This window comes from Triticum aestivum, unplaced genomic scaffold (genome assembly GCF_018294505.1).
Source record: "Triticum aestivum cultivar Chinese Spring unplaced genomic scaffold, IWGSC CS RefSeq v2.1 scaffold138335, whole genome shotgun sequence".
Taxonomy (NCBI): Eukaryota; Viridiplantae; Streptophyta; class Magnoliopsida; order Poales; family Poaceae; genus Triticum; species Triticum aestivum.
The window spans coordinates 6,055-10,873 of record NW_025231706.1 but is presented as its reverse complement, the minus strand read 5'-3'; the positions used below and the strand labels follow the sequence as shown (position 1 = coordinate 10,873).

The window sequence follows — 4,819 nt, the reverse complement described above, 5'->3', positions numbered from 1 at the left end:
CGACGGCCTTTCTACGCCTACGGCCTGTCCTTGGCCGTCGGCATAGGTCCATCTATGCCGACAAGGTCCGTCGGCATAGGTTTGGCCGTCGGGAACCCAAGTTTTTCTGGTAGTGCATATAATCCAATTAAATATACTCAATACATTCAGTTTTGCGACCAATTTTGAACATCAAGTAAGTAATATTTTGGATTACTAAACAAACTTATTGATCAAAACACAAATCCGAAATGAGAAACTGGCAGTAGAATATATAATGGTGGATAAAATTAACTAGGTGGGTGCTAAAGCATATATCTCTCATCACATGTTCACTTCATTTTACAATAGTGGAGTTTTGAACTATCATAGAATAAGGTGATCACACTTGTGAGCTCATCGCTACAACAAAATGACACATGAGCTTTGACAGATCTCTGTTAAAAAGTGATTTGAGACTCCAAGTTGGCAACATTGTGAATACATGGGGACCATCATCGGGTTTATCACAACAATTTTAATCTTAGTTGCAGAACAACGAAGATGACTACCTGGGTGTCCAAATTGTCCAACACCTGAGGAAATCCATATTTATAATTTAACCAGTATGTGTCATGGAGCTAAATTAAGGAAGCATAAAAAAATTCAGAAATATCAGCTAAATTCGTACATTAATCAAGCACACAAAAAAAACAGAATAAGCAATAGGTGACAACAACATCTACCTATAGGAGCCGCAATTCTGAGGTGCCTGGGTATGTGGTAGACGAAGAACAACCAAGCTGGACCCCCAGGTGTCCAGTTCGTCGAGTATCTGAGGAAGTCAAAATTTGTGATTCAACTGACAATATGTCATTAGGAATGTCCAGGAGCACAAGGGACGGAGTTGCTCACCATTGGTATCTGTATGAGTGGTATGGCAGACACCCACCGTATGGGGGATGATGGGAATGAAATGAGTTCAAGTGGAGCACCCGATTTAAACAGAAATCCATCAGTTTCCCATGGGGATCGTGGGGAGAGGAAGTGAAGGATGAATCACCAATGACCTGCAAAGAAGGGTTTCTTTGTTTTTAGGAGAAGCGTTTATTGGGTGGCTGTAGATGCCAACTAAGAATATAAAAGTGTGGGCCATGTGGAACATTAGGCTGCACATGCGTTTAGTCAGTGGCTATGTAGTTAGTGTCACCAAACACAAATTTTCTGAGGAACAATAGTAAGCTATGGGACAAACTAGAATGACGAGTTTTGGGCAGGGGAAGACAACCTTACTCATGGAAACAATATCCTCTCCATTGATGACGGTTGTCGAGCAGAGGAACGACGCATGTGGGCTCCACAAACTGACATACTAGTTGCGCTATGACCAAACGGCCCGCATCCCAATAGCCTAGAGGCTTGGAGCAGAGGAACGGGTTGTTCCCAGTCTGGTTCATCTTGCTCCTCCGCGACCTCGGGTAGGAAGCAATGGAATCACGCCTAGCTCGTGTCCCAGCACCCTTGAAAACGCTACTGGTAGCCTCCGGTCTTCCAAAGCAGACGGAAGATGGCGGCTGCGCATGGTGGTGGATGGGCAGCATGAATAGGATGATGTGTTGAGAAGCGGGGCGACGCGCGAGCGAGGGGGCGTCCATGGCGAAGTGAGCTATCCCACCATGAATATAAACTCCAAGCAGTATGTATGGTATCACACATCATCAGAGGCGCGAACCTGGGCAAACTGTGCGTGTGGGCTCCGTTCTGGTACTTTCGGTCATGTTCGCCATCCTACCAAGGGTACTGACCATTTTCTGCTCCCTCACTTAAAATGACTTGTAATTCCAACAGATATTTACAATCTAAGAATGTTGTATGTATTCTTGCGAGTGCAATTATAGACTCGTTGTTGTCCAATCTCGTGCCTTCAGCAACAAACAACTGCTTTAAGAATGAAGAGTCCTCTAGCTCATATGAACCACTAAGCTAACTGGACAACAACAACAACTTCACTCCCAGGGTAAGAAAGTCCCATCTCTACCATTGAAACTTCTACATCAATAGTTTTAGTCATGTAAACATTGATGCAACTTCCTGACCAACACTAAAATTATGCCTACCGGGCTTCATTTCGATTGATATAATGCTTATTTCATCTGCAACAGATCTTGAATTTGTAAAAACAAAATAAAATTATAGAGCAACGTCATGGCATTCCTAGAGCTGCCAAGCACATGCAACACATATTTTTGAACCATGGCTGATGAGCGATGTCGTTCATTTCAAACCAAAGGTGAGCACACAAACATGCAAATACCTGGGGTAGATACTCTCCTGGATGAAGATAAGACTGCCAAGCACACACATGTAAAAAATGAAAGGCGTGACGAGATACTACTTGAAATGATACCCCAAGTTAGGTATTCAAAAGCATCTTGCTACATTACCTACTTGACTAGAATAAGGCACAATTACATTTTTGAAGATAACATATAAACACCGCCGAGCACATTTGATGTGATGCGAGAAACTTGGTAACAACTAAAAATTGCAGCACCCTTCACCTGGAGAAATGAAAAGTGTTAATTTGTTAGTAACCTGATGCAGATATCGACAAAGTATTACCTGCGTGTATGTAAATCCTTCACCCTTTTGACATAATTTTTGTAGGTGATGGAGTTAAAAGAGCTGACTAATGTGTGTAATAGCAAAATGGGCTACGGATATATTACTTATTATGGTAGAAAACCAAGGGAGAACTATGGGCATATAAGATCTGGATTATCAACGTATCATTTATGCTCCAACACGCAGCGTCGTCGCCATTTTAATTGTTACTCTATGTTGTTAGCATGTGCGAATCCAAATGTCATCCACATGGGCAATATTTTGATGGTGCATGCTACCCACATTGTCTGTCACATATCTTCCAAAGAGAAAAATCAAACATTTCAAAACTCACAAATTATATTCAGAAGATCTTCTTACCCGTTGAACCGTTTTAGCACATTAGCAGATCAAACCAGACAATCATCCTAACTTTTTTGCTCCATTAGTTCCACCAGCAACGGTTGTGCCTATAAGCATAAGAATTCCGACAATTAACAACAGTTCCACGATAGAGACAAATTGATAAGAGAGGGTAACAAGTGGCAATTAGAGCTGGCAAGTATAACCCGCGCAAAATAATTCACTTATATAACATATATTTATAGGTGTGTTATAAGACAAAATTATGACAAATATTCACCGGTAGGATTGGCCATTAACGGCCATGAACAAATGACAAAATCACTATGATTTTAGTAAGCATGTATTGAACCAAATTTGTTTTGTTGGAGTTAAGTTCAGTACAAATTCAGAAGAAATAATAACGGATACAAAATATCTAGCCTTGAGATTCCATACATAGTATTAACTAAGTTAACATTTGACATTTGATTTGATATTTTCTGGGAAAGAAAACAACCATATTAAAAGATAACACAGACTAAAATAATGTGGCTATGAGTTCATCCATCTAGCATAGGGACAATTACTAAGCTTTTATTACCAGAATTTACATACTAAGTTCAAGTGTAAGTGAACATTTAAGAATCACAATAATATTATCTGAGCAATTATTTACAAAAATAACTAGATTAGCCTACTCCTACTATATATAAAGACAAAGGATGAGTGATCACCTGGTAGGTAGAAACTCATGAAAGGATAGTACTTCGTAGAGCATGGTACATCAATTTTCGTGGAATGTATTGACTTGAGTTGAACCATATAGGCACTATCATGCATATATAAAATCATTGCATTGGTGTCCTCATCATACCCCATCAGTTTGTTCCATGGCATTGTTTCCGAAATTTGGGGAAGGGTCTTCGGAATGGTATGCAATGCAACTGTCTTTTGGACCAACCATATGGAAACACCTTCAGAATTGACCTCCCTCTGCCACACTTGAATGTCCTGGTAAGACAACATGGCAACACCAACAATACAATCATCTGTTCGTATAATCTGGCACTGACATATGCTAAAATTATTCATACTGTGAGGCCCCTTGATCAGGGTAAGCTTCTGCCCCTCCAAATCAAACTCAACTACGCCATCGTCTCTCCCATACCTAGACAACCAGTAAATCACATTGCCAACAAGGGTGTCGGGGCAACAAGGACCATACATTGTCTTAGGTTGAGTCTCTATTGAGATGAGATTGCCCCACCTGCCGGTCTGTGAGGAGAAAACACGAGCCAGAGGTCGTCGATCATCGTGTATGAACATGGACAACAGGACCACTTTGAAGGGGCTGGCATGGCAGCTGCCGTGCACATGTCCCTGATCGCCGGCGGTGCAGAGCACCGCCCCGCTGAGATAGGTCATGTCGAATCCCGGCGGAACAGGCATGCGGTGCTGCTCGCCTGTGATGGGGTCGCACAGAACGGCCTCATTATTCTTTGAGTCTTTGACGAGGATGCGACCATGGCGGCAACTGGGCACACTGTAACGTATTTTACTGTAGCATCCAAGGGTGAAGCGTTTCCGAGGGATGCGGTCGGGAGGATTCAAGTACGGGGTGGAACACGTTCTTGTGGCTGTTGCGACACACGAGCAAGCCGAGGAGGGGTGCCTTCCGGTGGTGGGCATGGAAGCAACGGAGGAACTTGGGGTCAGTGGCAACGCGTCGCCAACGCTTGCAGACCGCGCATGCACGCAGCAGGGAGGACGGCTGCGGCGGGAGGCGGAGTAGGATCTCCCAGAGCATATCGTGGTCGTTGTCCAGCAAGCTGCCATGGCGGCGGCGGCGGCGGTCGATGAGTCGGGCTCCCTCGTCGCTCGTGTGGATCTGAGGATGGAGACGCGTGCTGCG

The 4,819-nt window shown here is 43.4% G+C and overlaps 1 long non-coding RNA gene across 1 annotated transcript; it reads right to left on the bottom strand.

The window, feature by feature from the left end:
- Positions 1-2,295: 2,295 nt before the first annotated feature.
- Positions 2,296-4,174, bottom strand: LOC123175847 (uncharacterized). Its single transcript, XR_006488196.1, has 3 exons — positions 3,642-4,174; positions 2,944-3,032; positions 2,296-2,519 (listed from the first exon to the last, which is right to left on the bottom strand). It is a non-coding gene; the product is annotated as an uncharacterized lncRNA (long non-coding RNA).
- Between the last annotated feature and the right edge of the window lie 645 nt (positions 4,175-4,819).